Source organism: Denticeps clupeoides, chromosome 1 (genome assembly GCF_900700375.1).
Source record: "Denticeps clupeoides chromosome 1, fDenClu1.1, whole genome shotgun sequence".
Classification (NCBI taxonomy): domain Eukaryota; kingdom Metazoa; phylum Chordata; class Actinopteri; order Clupeiformes; family Denticipitidae; genus Denticeps; species Denticeps clupeoides.
This window is the reverse complement of record NC_041707.1, coordinates 18,283,318-18,298,133: the sequence shown is the minus strand read 5'-3', so window position 1 is coordinate 18,298,133 and position 14,816 is coordinate 18,283,318. Positions and strand designations below refer to the sequence as shown.

The following is a 14,816-nucleotide window of genomic DNA, read 5'->3' as shown; positions in this document are numbered from 1 at the left end:
TGAACGCTCTTAATTAATCGCCTCCTCACCAGGGAAGATTGACTTTTTAATTTGAAGCCAGGCAATGTGGAGGGGGAGAAGCATGGTGGGTTCTTATCACGGCTTCCTGCTTGGCAGTTAGGAATACATGTCCAGCCCAGAAAAGCCCCGCTGTGGAGCAATGTCTCAGGGCGGTAATCGGCGAGATGCACTGCGATGCTCTCGTTAGGCTCCTGCCCCGGTTTACCCAGAGTACATTTTTTCCTTCGCACTGCAGGAATTCAGAGACAATTTCATCCCTGTCATAGGTGGCCACACTGGTCAGTTGGGAAACAACAATATATATTTTCACGCTTTTGCATTAAGTGAATTTTCAAAAATTTTTTGATCCTGGCTTAAGATTGTGGTGCAGAGGGTTTTATTCCAGCCATGCACTACTTTTCCTGACATGGTTAAGTGGTTTCATAAAATGGCCGGATGAATAAAGTTGTCCAGAGTCAAAAGGGGTGAACAGGTAAAGAAACGGGCCTGTAATTGGAAGGTTGCCGGTTGGAATCCGGCCCCCCAAGGTACCAAAGCACCGTCCCCACACCCTGCTTTCAGGCCGCTTTTCACGGCGGCCCACTGCTCACCAAGGGTGATGGTTAAAAGCAGAGGACATATTTCGTTGTGTCACCATGTGCTGTGCTTAGGGTGAAATGTTTTGTCTTTTAAAGACCAATTAAACCTAGTGTTGTGGTGACACCAGTGTATTGAGGACATTTTGGACCAGTACGTTCAAAATTGGATGAACTGAGAAAATAGAAATCACTGAAAGAGACACTGAAAGAGAAAAATTTCCACATTTCCATTCAGTTCATATTTCAGAATATTATGTGTCCTGTAAAATATAGTATATGTGGGAGGTGTTTTATGTTTTCTATATTTAAAGTTAGGAAAATGAGATAGAAAGAGGTGTATTTAGAGGCCAACAGTTATCTTAGAGTGTGGGACTCTTATCAGCCTGGGGTCCTCGGGACAAGGGCTGCCCTTCCTTCTGCCTGCCACAACGTCATCGCGCAGGAACTAGGAACGGGCCGCGCACCATTGTGCTGTCAGACAGGAAGCGCGGACGTCTGCTCATTCCCAGCATTCATTGCGTTTCCTGTGTCAGGTTGCCATGTCCTGTGTTTATTTTTCTTTCCTTTTGTTACCCATTTTTTCACATGCACACTCAAGGGCCCCTGAACCACATCAGGCCTTTGACAATAGGTGGACTCCAAGGGTTCCAAAAAAAAAAAGAAGAAAAAGCAAGATGGCTCACCCATTTAGCGCTGTCCTGTCCTGTCCTGTCCTGTCCAGTTCTCTCTAGAAATAGTGTTTCTGCTTTCTGTGCAGGTCCAAAAAACACAAGACACTTCAGTCAATTTTGAATTAAGCTGTCCATTTGGCTGACTCTGTCTTTGAGCGATAGCCTCGTTACTGGAAAGTGGGATTTAAAAAACAGTAATCACTTCAGGCTAATTATTGCCCTGGTCGGATTTTTCCATTTTATTTCCCGCCCCTTCTTGTTTTTTTTCTAGAGCTCTGGCAAAGTGGGCAAGGAGACCATGAATGATGGATAAAGTCCAGTTTTATTTTAATCAATACTGAATTTCATTATCGCTGGTTCAAGCACACACACTGTACAGTTGTGGCCAAAGATTTTGAGATTTCACAAAGTTTGCTGCTTCTGTTTTTATTATGGCAATTTGCATATACTCCAGAATGTTATTAAGATTGATCAGATGAATTGCAAAGTCCCTCTTTGCCATTTCCACTGTATTTCAGCCCTGCCACAAAAGGACCTGCTGAGATCGTTTCAATGATCCTATCGTTAATACAAGTGAGAGTGTTGGCGAGCACAAGGCTGGAGATCATTCTGTCATGCTGATTGAGTTAGAATAGCAGACTGGATGTTTCAAAGGAGGGTGATGCTTGAAATCATTGTCATTCCTTCTCCCAACCATCCAAGAACAGTTTGGTGAAGAACAATGTCTTTTCCAGCATGACTGAGCACTGTGCCATAAGGCCAAAGTGATAACTGAGTGGCTCAGGGAACAAAACATAGACATTTTGGGTCCATGGCCAGGAAACTCCCCGAACAAATTCTGACAAACTCCAAGCACTGATTATGACGGAATGGGTTGCCATAAGTCAGGATTTGGCCCAGAAGATGATTGACAGCATGCCAGGGCGAACTGCAGACGGCCAACACTGCAAATACTGACTTTTTGCATAAACTTCATGTAATAGTCAATAAAAACAAATTTTGTGAAAACCGGCATTACTGTCATTCTCAAAATCTTTGGCCGCTACTTTAGTACACACGTATTCTGTGCACCATGTGTTCTTTGCCAGCCTCTGATGGGCTTCCCAGAATTCTTAGCTTTCCCTGGGAAAAGTAAGGTTCACTGGATCCATTTCTGACGCAACGTGTCGGAACAATTTCATTTGAACATTGCACTCACACGGAAACATCGACTGTCTGAATCCAAACCGTCTAGCGTATATTCAACCCCCCTGCAAACTCACACCTGCCTGCCCCGGCCAAACTATTATGATTGGTGCGCAGGTGCCTTTTCCTTTATAGCGGGGTCGACCCCCTTTGACCTCCTGGGCCAGGTGAATGTCAACCAGCAGCCCGAGCGGGGAGAGAGGCAGAGGCTGCAGGATTGAACCATTCATCATTTCATTTTCAAACGCGTCCTCGGGGGAGCTTTTAGCTCGGTCTGTAGTAAAGGAGGTGTGTGTCAGCGTGGAGGAGTGTGTATGACAGGGGTCGCCGCAGGGATGAGTAACGGCTCCCCTGCGTTGCTGCGCTGCAACGCCACTTGAAAGAGAGTGATGTTCCCTCTCCTGCTGTAAATCCTCATCGTAAATAGTTTTCTCTCTGACGTGTGACGGTTTTATCCTCGCCAACTTCGAGCAAGATTAAACCTGAAGGTGGGACACAGAGCAGAGGCGCCTGGAGGGATCAGGGATCATGGGGCCAAAAGCACTCTGGCTGCTTACCCGTGAACGGCAGACCCTCTCAAACTGGTCCTCCTGCCCTAATATTGGCCGCCTCTCTGCTGCAAACTCATGCCACAGTCTGTCTGCTTCTGGAACCACTGCAACTGGGCTGCCAAACTGCCATGGGCCTTAATCCAAAAAAGGGCCATGAGAATTGGAATAGAGTACGCTACCGTTAATCTGCTGTACACTCTGTGCTACATGTATAAATTAGAAAAAGATGGAGGTAGGCCTCACGCAACATCTGATTTAGTGTCATTGCGAGTGCTACCGAATCAGCAACTGTGTACAAAATCTCATCCTATTATGTTCTTCATATGAGTTCATCATATGAGTTCAAATTCATACTGATACTCTGAAAGATTGTTTCTGCCGCCATTTAATCCAAATAGATATATCAATCTAATCAACTATGATACATTATGATGTCTAACCAAGTCTTATATGTGACTTGCCAGAGAAATAAATATGACCCATTTTTATATTACTGACCTAACAGTAGGCTTGTTTGTAGAAATATTGATTTTTATTTTTAACAGGCCAAGAAGTAAAAATCACTAAATCTCTTCCAGTATGTGATCACAAGAAACATAAATGAATATTCCTCAAACAGCAGATCCTGGAGCTGGGTGTGGTTTGGTTCAACATAGGTTCCTTTTGCCTGAGAAGGCCAAAGTGCCTTGAAATGGCCCTGACTCTACCGCTGCCATACTTTCACTGTCACCGCCTCTGTCTGCCTAAATCCACTGGTCTACCAGGCCAATACTGCCACTCCTTCAGTGACCCTACTGCTCCATGACACTGAGTTACTGAATTGCTCTCAATACAACCTGCTGCACTACTAACTGGTCCAGCTGGAATCGTTACTACGGCACCACAACTGTCTTCTCTCACTCGTTCTAATATTCAATCACCCTGTTTGTTGAGGCAATACACTACACTTCTGCTAGGTCTCAAGTGTCAGTAAGTTTTCTGATGGTTAAATTATCAATGGAATTAGACGTCAGAACATACGTCTCTACATAACAGCAATAAAAGACGGAGACTCGATGGACAAAAAGGTCCACTCAACACTACCCTGTTTCTCCACCAAGTTATGGAGCGCCAAGCACAGTTTCAATGCCACCGAGTTAAGAGGCTAAGATTCTCCCATTTTCAAGACAATTTAACAACAAACCAAGCAAATTAGTTTTTTTTTGTGTGTGTGTGTGTGGTGTACATTGACAGAACAACATGTGCATGCATTGTAGACTCACTTGTTCCTGTGTGTGTTTTTTATTGATTATCAGCAGAGTAGAATCATTGTTCAGTAATTATTGCACTAGTCAGACCTTTTTTGTCCATTTATCTATCAGCTATGGGAAACCAAGTCCATTTCCACACAGACACACACACACAGGAAAAAAATGTGTTCTGGAGGAAATGGTTGACTTTGTGCAGGGCGTTGGAAGGAACTCAATTAGGTCAATGTTCACCATTGCAGATGGACAGTATTGAGCCCCCGAGTCATCCGGTAATAAAATGACTGGCAGCCGGTGGCCGCGGAATCGAAGATATGGATCCTGTCCTGCAGAAAGAGAAGGAAGGAGTCAAAGAAAAGAAAAAGGAAAACACAGGGCTTGTCTTCAAATTGCCACCGTCACAAAAATAGACTCATTGAATACACACATAGTTAATTGAAAAACATCACTCTGCGAGCGTGTATTTGTGTGATTTAAGATAGTAAGTGAAAGGCAAAGGCTTATGAGAATATTAATATGCTCCGTGTGTGTGTGTAATGCCTGATTTCATTCATTTGAACTACTTAAATTGTAACTTGAAATTGTACTGGAAACAGATGATCCCTGGCTCAGTCATATGTGTTTCATTGTTGCCATATTCACTCCAGAAAAAAAAAGAAAAAAAAACCTAAACTGATTTGTTTAGAGAATGTATGCTGGTGTATGTTGCTTGTGTGTGTGTGTGTGTGAGTGTGTGTGTTGTGATGTCCCTTGTCTCCTGTGTGAATGTCGGCACTGCAGACGCACTAATTAGCAGAGGAGAGACTCGAGCAGGATTAAAAATTCATGCTGTTTACAACAACAAAAGGGTTGCTGGAGATGATAAACTCTGTAAACAATGCTTCCATCTCAGCACAGACTCTGGAGTGTGTGTGTGTGTGTGTGTGTGTGTCAGACAGGGGAGTCTGAGAAAGATGCATGTGTCAGTGTATGCAGCGCGTGTGTGAATTTCTGTTTATTTATGTCGGTGTGTTTATATGTGAACGTTTCATCGAATGGGTGCTTGTGTATATGCGTATGTCTGTGTGTGGGAGCTCATCCTTAATTAGCAATCATTATATCAACTGCACTGACTGATTGCTCTGCCCCTGCGGGCGTTTAAAACACACACACACACACAAACTATCCTGTTTTTAGTGCACAGAAGTTAACTGGAACGTACCAACAGTGCACCAGTGTTCACGGTACTGTGCTACCATGCCAGAGTCTGGCTAGAGGTCAGAGGCCGTGCATATATGGTCACTGACGGCCCTTATCATGCACGCTGAGTTCTGAACTCTGACGTCTAGAGGCACGGACACCAAGGTATCACTGCCAGTCCCGCATCTAATGGCATCTTTATGTTTGGTGCTAAAAACTGCAGACATACTCTGTGGCCTCCAACAGGTTCCTTTAAGCACAATTATATTTATGAGTCTAGGTATGTTTCTTCTCTCTTTCCCCTCAACATGACATGAATAAATTGTATTAATGTATTGTATTATGTAACAAATTAATTTTGTATTGAGCCACAATCAACCTCTATAGTTTTCCCGAGGGACCAAACTCATCTTTGATCTTGTTACAAGAATAAATAGGCCTTTGCCTGCAAAAGAGAGATGCTAGGGTCCTTTTTTCCCTTTGACCAGCAATTTAGAATTTAGTTTTAATGATAAGATACTAATGATTTGCAGATCTGTATGTCCATGGTCATTACAGCTGCACGTCAAGATCCAGGACTGTAGACCACTGATAATACTGTACATATTTCCCAGATCTGTATGTCACTAAGGACTACCATGACCATGTGTTCGTCAGATGTTCTCCAAGCTTTTTCCACCAGATGTAGTGGTGAGGCTGTCTGCAGTGTTTACACTGGCTGCACTCGGTACCCATTATAATCTAATTACACCACCAAAGACCAGCAGAGGCCCACAGTGACTTCATTTGCACTTCTCTGATGAACGCAGTGCCCTTCGCTCCGAACATTCTGTCCCTCGACATTCTCACCAGGCGATATAGCCAGAGATTGCAGAAGGCCTGTGAAACATTCCGCAGCATTCTTTCAGCTTTTCTGGAACATTCTACAGTGTTCTTGCTCAGGTCGGGTGACTCTGCTACTGCCCGAAGCTGGACAGTGGCCCCTGGCACCTGTTGTGGCCATGCCTCAGCGACACATACACCCACCCACCAACACACACACAGCATCATGTTTCAGCATGCCGTGTCCTGGGCCCAGTGCCTCAACTGGTGAGTGTCAGTCACACGCACTTCTGGCCTCTGAGATGGGATAATACACAAAGTTGCATGAAGTTATTCAATTTGCAGTGGTAATGCGATGTGCTGTGAGAAGCGCTGCACTTCCTCCTGCCTCCCGATGTAGCTGCCAGGCGGCGTCATCCAGTCAACAAATACGTGTCACTTAATACTGTGACCTGTAAAATAGGGTGAATAAGGCTGACTGTTATTTACAGAGATATGTCAGAGATATATGTCCATGCACTAATTAAGCAACGATGCATGAGAGGAAGCCAGAAGCTCAGGTTCTAGAGGAATTAGTCCTATTAATAGAATAAAATAAATGACAGTCACTAAGGTGCCTTTTAACACATTTTATATTAATTATTGGAGCAGACGCTGGACATTTACAAAACTAAGGGCACTGGGAAGATTTCCTTGCATGTCTGGTTTGTTAGCGCATGCCAGTAACTCCTTTAGAATATTAACAGATTAGCAGAGCAAATCAATGTTTGCATTGTTTATACAGTATTTGTGCAGTAAGTTTTACAGACCAATACAATCCAGTAGGGGGGAAAACGCTTTAGTATCTAAGCAGAAAGCAATTTTGTAAATGTAACAAAAATCCATGTCAAACATCAATCAAACTTTAACTTAACCAACTTACATTTATGGCATTTATCAGACGCCCTTATCTAGAGCAACTTACAATTGGTACTTTGCTCAGTGGCACTTTCGTGGCACTAAATTCCCGCCCAATGCAGCTCTGCTGGGGCAGTGATGGCCTAGCGGTTAAGGAAGTGGCCCCTTAATCAGAAGGTTGCTGGTTCTGATCTGCCAAGGTGCCACTGAGGTGTCACGGAGCAAAACACCATACCCACACACTGCTCCCCGGGTGCCTGTCATGGCTTCCCACTGCTCACCAAGAGTGATGGGTTAAAGATGGGTTAAATCAAAGAGGACACATGGCAACAAGTTACGGTCCGCTTCTAACCTACTAGGTCATCACACCACAATTTCATTATGTTTATCATTAAGGGTATAGACATTATGGGTATAGAGAAAAAGTCTCCACAGCTTTGTTATCCTATTGTATTTTGAGCAGAAATGCAATATTGTTTACTGTTTGTTATGAGACTTGTGAGAGACCAACACCCAGTTCTTTCAGCACATCTCTAGAACACTCAACAGTGTTTCCACAAATCAAATGAAATTATTGCAACTTTCAATTCTTTCATATCCGTGTTTAGCACTAAGAGAAGAAACATTTAATTTGTTTGACTACTGCATGAAACGTAACTGTAACTCTAATGACACGCCCACGAAATGTTCATATTGTTTTAACGTCACTTCTTTCACAGATCTGTACTTGTTAGCTGAATAAATTGATGATCTTGAAAAGCAATAAATCAAGAATGGGATTCAAATTTAAATTATAGTCAAACAAATGAACAATGGTAACAACAAAACAATAGTTGTGGTACTAATCATTTCTCAAAGGTGAATTGTTGCTCTTTGTTCTACTCTTTTACTCCATTCTACTCTGATTGTAATGGCTGTATTAAACATCACACACTTGGCCATGGCATTGCTTACTGGATGTAACAAATAATTTCAGTGTTCAGTCACTCCACAGCATGTTACAAAGACACAAACACCAAAAACACAGCCCATACAACAATAAAAGCTAATTATTTTACTGTGGCTATCAAAGACAAAGACACCAAATTAAACTGCATGGCAATCAGCTAAACTGGGATTGGACCATGAAAAGTCTTTCTGGGGTTTATTGGTTTTTTGCCAAATGCCTCCATTGTAAAGTTCTGCTCACATATAAGTTAGTGGAATCGGAATGATAATGCCTATTTATTTACTTGATTTCTTATATTGAAGGAGTTGTATTCTTAAAATATTATCTTATTTCTACTCTAGTTATGGATTCAGACTTAACTTTTGTATTCTAAATTCGACTGCATTCCATTTCATCCAAATCATAAGTATAAATGATAAATGAGATTATTAGATTACATACACAGAGTAATCATATGAAAACGTTCTTTATTTTAAAGAATTTTAAAGGATTTTTATGAGATTTCGTCATCGTCGAGTGGAATGGCTTCCAGATTGCTTGAATATGATTCTGTGCCCAGAAGTTCCGCCAGCTCTTCATCTGATCTAAAAGGCAATCGTTCCCCACTTCTCTCTCCATCTTTGTCTCTCTGTTGCTACCCTCCGCTGCATTCAGGATTAACCACCTCCTTAAACCCAGGCTGCTAACTTTCAGATAGAGCACACAATTTTACACTCGCACGCACACAAACAAATAATGCCTTATTGATCTGAGCGCGGCCCAGTCACTGACGGTCTCCTCAATAGATCAGTCACACTTTTCTGCTCTTTCGCCCGGCCACCCCCGCCCTCCTCCACTGCAATCCTGTGGTTAGGCACTCTCTTACAGTCTGAGGGAAGTTAAATCGACCCAGCGTTCCGAGTTTTCCCTTCAAACCCAGCCGCTCGGTGGGTGTTTCTCATGCAGCGACGCAGGCGCAGGTTTGGGAGATGCTGATGGCTTCACCGCCGCCTGTATACACTTCTTGCAATCATTATCCAGATTACTGCAATATGAAATGTGTCCTAGCCACAAGAATTCGCCGTTTCTCGTGCACGTCTATTGAAGTGTTCCAAAAAAAGAGCAGCTTGTTTATCTGATTGCAAAAGACAATAAGTAGATGCGGTAGGACCTTTGAATTCTTGTAATTTCTTCTGAGACTGAAGTCAGAGAAAAGATCTCTAATTCACCACAGTGGTAAAGTTGTGTAGCCTACTTCATAATCAGAGGGGTGATAAGGGTCAGTGCATTGTACACTGTGACTAAATGTAAACAGGAATTTTGTTTTTTTGAATCTTGTCCCCATTTAACAAGAAAAGGGAGAAGTGCCAACATTCTCTTGAGCTAAAGTCATCTGAGCACTGAGAGAAACAAAATTCGATTGCACTCTACAACCTGAGAAGATGTACTGCAAGTCTCGCCTATGGGCCATTCTGTGCGTACACGCGTGTGCCGCTGTCTGCCTGTGTTGTCGCATTTTTTCTCAGGCCTAAACTCTACACACGTTTTTTCCAATACACACGCTCAAAATTCTAATTATACATTCTTTCACTCTGTTTCACACACACACACACACACACACTCACACACAGCCAGAGCCTGATGGGGCTTGTCTATGGGCAGGAGGGCAGGAGGGCGAATGTGGCTCGTTTCTGCCTGCACTGCCTGGAACCAATATTACGCTTTACTAGTGCAATGACTGGACACACACACGCAATAATAGAGGAATACAACATGCACGTCAAAGCAGCACCAAGGTGTACAAATAAACTCACACAAACAGATGCATGTAGGTTGGATTTATTCCTCTCGTACACACGAACAGATAGGGACCACCATGCATGCACACACAAATGCACATGTGCTAAAAAGTCATACACACACATATACACACTGCATTCCTGTCTGGAATGGGGGAGTCAGGCTCTAAGTTCCACACAGGGGCCCCCTACACACACACACACACACACCTGACTTCACTCAACCATGACTCTCAGTCGGTCTCGTGTCGGTCCGCTGAAGTGTATTTTGTGAGTTTATTTGGAAAATGAGCAGAACAACACTTGGTTGCAAAACACTCAGCACATGAGACTCAGGAACTATGAAGTGAGTCTTCATCATTAAGCTAATGGGCAGTTTTAAGAGACGAAGGCCCTCTGTTCCAATTTAGCGGCGCCAGTCTCCAAGGAGCCTTTTCAGTCGAAATGAAAAGAACAATCTAAACGATTGTCTACAGTTTTAATGACTATGTTGCTCCATTATCGTTAATTATTAAAGTATATTAATTATCCTGATTACGTATGCCTGCCTGCTGGAAACCACTGGGCACAGGGGACCTCTGCTTCTATCTAATCACCCAGGAGATCTTCAGTTGCTTCTCTATTGAGAGGTTAGATAAAAGTTCATACCATGAAACACACTTTAACCACAGTCTCCAGTTATAGTCATTTCCTTTTAAGAGTTTAGAAGTCGAGTTCAGTGAAATGAATGGCTAAACGTAATAAAAAAAAAATCTCTATTACTAGAGATACATATTTAGTAAGCAAAATGGCTTAATCATTAATTAATGAAAAAAAAGCTTGTTGTTTAACTGCTAGGCTTAGCACTAATTAGTACCTTTCTCCAATTAGCATTAGTTACAGGGGAAATTACAGGAATACCGATTTTGCAGTGTTTGTAGACAATAGATCCTTTTGATTTGTGAGAATCTCTGAGTTTGACTTACTGACATTTGAGCGCAGTGCCAAATTATACACTTTGTGTGTTCAATTTGGTGGTTTACTGAGTGAAGTGTAGTTTCACGAGTTCATGCTAAAGTCTTAGAGCAGCTCCATGTCATTCAAGTCACTTTAGGCCCACCCATCATTGACCTTTCAGGTGACAGGAAGGTGTGGAATCTGACCTATGATCTCTTCATGATCCTGAGACCAACCCTCTGTTTCCCCCGATGTCTGTCTTCTCATCTTCATCCTTGTAGTTGAGCAGGCATCTGTCAATCCAGGCCATTTGCTTCTGGTGACCTGCGGCACCATCATCATCAAACAATAATCATCTTTAGATTGAAAAGTATTTATCCAATTCATTGAACTGGGCATATGCAGCAAATCTTCATTAATTTGTCCTCTGTCAGAACGTTGCACTAGCAGCAGGATTGTTTTTCACTTAAAATGAGCAGATGAATCGTCTCTAATACTTGCCTATGACAAATCCAGATAGAAGAATTTATGTCGTTTAGTTGTAAAAATTGAAATGCATTATAAATAGGCTTGTAATGTATAAGAATGGAAGCGTCCATTAGAAAGGTTACTACCTATAAATGAGCCATGAAAACACATTAAATGGGTTTTGTACCATTTAATGAACCTTTCACAAATGCTGTGATAACGAGTGCATATCCTTTTGTTAAGAACAGTAAAGATGAGTGCCTAGATAAAAAAAAGGGCTTGTTTCAGATATATATTGGGGGGAAGGATCTATAGTTATAACTTCAACTGTACATACCTTATGCACACATGCATGCACACACACACACACACACACACACACACACACACACAAAGACACAGAATGCAGCTCCATTACAGTCATTTACCTAATTGGACGAAATGATTCCTGGATGGGAGCCAGAGCAGGGGGAGTGTACACGGTTTATGGTGTGTGTTTGCGATTCTGATGTTTGATTATAGACCCTCTTTCATAATTACTCTGCAGTGCCACACTCCCCCAGAAGCCCCCACTGCCAGCCCCATGTATCTGTGAGCTTTGCTTTGCCTCCTACGGCCGTTAAGTGACACCGCCGTGTTCTGTGCCTTCCAGGGCAGCAGCACCGCGGTAACGGACCGCCCTCCGCGAGGCCCGGCCTGTGAAGATAATTAGCTATAATCTGAAGTAAATGGTCTGATCAAGTGCGAAGCAATTATCACTCATTTCTCAGCCTCCCTTGCTGCCTCCTGCTCTCTTCCTCTCTCCCTGGCCAGTTGCAACCAGCCAATTACCACAAACTATGATAAGCCCCACTGTGACTCCTCCGATACCAACAACTTCCGTAGATCTGTGAATGAACAGAACGCGGTTGGCCATGCTGGTTCCGTCATGTTTCCTTATCGCTAACGAATCCATTCAGAAATTCTATTCAATTAAATTGTGTTCAGCAGTCATTACAGCAATGAAAGCAGCAATATGATGGGCCTAGGGATGACATCATAAAATTCTGTCAAATTGGAAGCATCATGCTGGAAGGAAACATTAAGTCAAATGGCCCTTTTGCACTGCGTGAACTTTTTCTTATAGGCCTGTTGGCAGAAGTTCCCCCTTTTTGGTGTGTTTACACTGCAGGCACTGGGAACAGCTGCACTAGGACCTACCACTGGCCTAAGTGGACATTTAATGGCCATTTGCACAGTATATGGAACCTCAGTACTTACAGCTGTGATCAATTTGCATCCAGAATGACAGCTTTATCACAAGTGTTTTATTGTCACATTTTATGCAACCTTCCCATTAGCTTTTTACTTACGGGATTATTTAATGTAAATGAAATATATATATATATATGTATTATATGAATAGATCAGCACACTGACTGGGAAAAATTCAGGTTTTTTTTTATTTATTTATTTATTTATTTATTTATTTATTTATTTATTTATAGAGTTTTTCCCAGTCAGTAGGCTGCTCTATTCATATAATTCACTAGCAGCCCAAAGTTTGGAGCTACCTACTCCTTTATGGGTATTGCATTTTTACACTTGTCAATAACACATGTGAGGTTATGTAAAATCAAAATAAAATAGCAAAAAAGGCTAGTGGCTGTGATGGCAGCATTTCATACTCTTGGCTTCTCTCCACCACCGTAAGTTAGACAACGGGAATGGTATCGAATAGCCATGAAATGTTGGTCCAAATGAAACCAGGAGTTTTAATGGGAGATCCCCAGTGCGCACTTTGACCCATTATTCTAACACATGCGGCTATTTGAGCACATTTAAAGAAGTCAATTGAAATCTTGATTCAGAATGAAGTCAATCAAAATTAATCCACAATTGCTCTCCTGTTTCCTTCATTCATGAGCATTAGGCTTCCAGCATTCTTCTATCGGAAAAGTTAAATGTGAAAGTGGGCGGACGCTGACAAGGGACTCGTTTTTTTTTTTTTTATTTAAAGCAATAAAGTACACTCTGACCATTTTGTGTTCAAATGAAAAGCTTGACAACGGCATTTAATTAAAGTAGCTATCTCACTCTATTCCTCACTATCGCACCTCTGCACATGGCCTTAGATAGCACTTGTGAACACGCATACACAGACACACTCACAAACACACACACGCACGCACACACACACACTGGTTATTTCCATTATTATAATCCTTTTTATTCTACAGACGTCCTCACCGCCGCTCCCGCTTTAGCAGTCTGCATGCAAATGCGTCAGGTAATGAGCAGCAAAAGGAGGACGGTGGAGAGACAGAATGTGTAACGCTAGCAGCCCCTCCCCAGCCTTTGTAGACTTCAGCATCTCGGCTTCTCTCTGTGGTGGTGTGTGAGATGTTGTACGAGGTGGGGGGTGAGCTGCTGTCATTGGCTTGACAGATATTGAAGATAATTGTTTACTTTCTTCCCATTGCCCGTGTGATTCCACGGCAGAAACCCGTACAATTCTCACCTGGGTACAGACGGAGTGCAAGATAAAAACTGCTCAAAGCAAATAACATGCTAAATGAAGAGTCATTTCCTCGATCAGGATTACAACCGTCGCAAACTTTTGGAAATAAATGTTGGCCAAATGTATATCCATTCTGATGTCCTCGTTTTGTGTTTGGTGGTGGAGACATTGCTCTTAAATGTAGGTGTTCCCATAGATGACTGAGGGTCACTTAGCAACCATTCAGTCATGTCATGAGGATGAGGGTGTTTTCATCTTATCATCACTGGACAAAGGTGTCCAAGCTTGAGGTTCTTCAGGTTTTTCTTTTCAGTTGTCACCTAAATGTCTTTTGGTCAATCTCATAAAAAAAAAAAAAAAAACAGCTATATGCTGCATATGTGAAAAAAACAAAATTCTTCCCAGAATACAATGTGCCCTCAACAGCACAGAGATGAAAGCAGTGCAGAATGTGATTACAGCTGTCTTGAATGCAGAATACATTTGAATGAAATAATAACAATAAAAAATGAGCTCCACGGTGGAATTCCCTGTTTATTCGAAGGAACTTCATAAACTATTAATGCGATCTGCTTACACACCCAGCGCATGTCAGCCACTGGATTGGGATTTGGTGGTTTAACATGCATATAATGAACATGGCTCGCTGTCTGATACATGACTTCATGGACACCTACCTCTCTCCGAGCCTTTGTTCGTCGGAAATTAATGCGACGGGAAACAACCCCCGATGACAACGAAACATTTCCATGAAACCACCGGTCCTTCCCTGGGGGGCTGCAGCTGAGCGGGCTTCCTGATGTGACACGTGATTATGGCCCACTCAAGCTGCCGCCGGGGCCCAGGGAAGGAGGGGGTGACAACGCCTTGACGTATCAGTTGAAGCGAAGAGGCAGTCGTGTGAATGCGCGAACAGGCAGCTGCTGAGGCGCTGAGCTGCCAAGAACAGCAGTCCGGGTTTCGCCAAAGCGGCAGATTAATAAATGAACGGCCTAATCGAAAGCGCTGCCAACCACAAACAGGCGGAGTGAGAA

General features: G+C 42.7%; 1 long non-coding RNA gene across 1 annotated transcript; it reads right to left on the bottom strand.

Moving 5' to 3' along the window:
* Positions 1-4,167: 4,167 nt before the first annotated feature.
* Positions 4,168-14,583, bottom strand: LOC114799811 (uncharacterized). The gene is made up of 3 exons (XR_003751278.1): positions 14,460-14,583; positions 11,021-11,138; positions 4,168-4,579 (listed from the first exon to the last, which is right to left on the bottom strand). It is a non-coding gene; the product is annotated as an uncharacterized LOC114799811 (long non-coding RNA).
* Between the last annotated feature and the right edge of the window lie 233 nt (positions 14,584-14,816).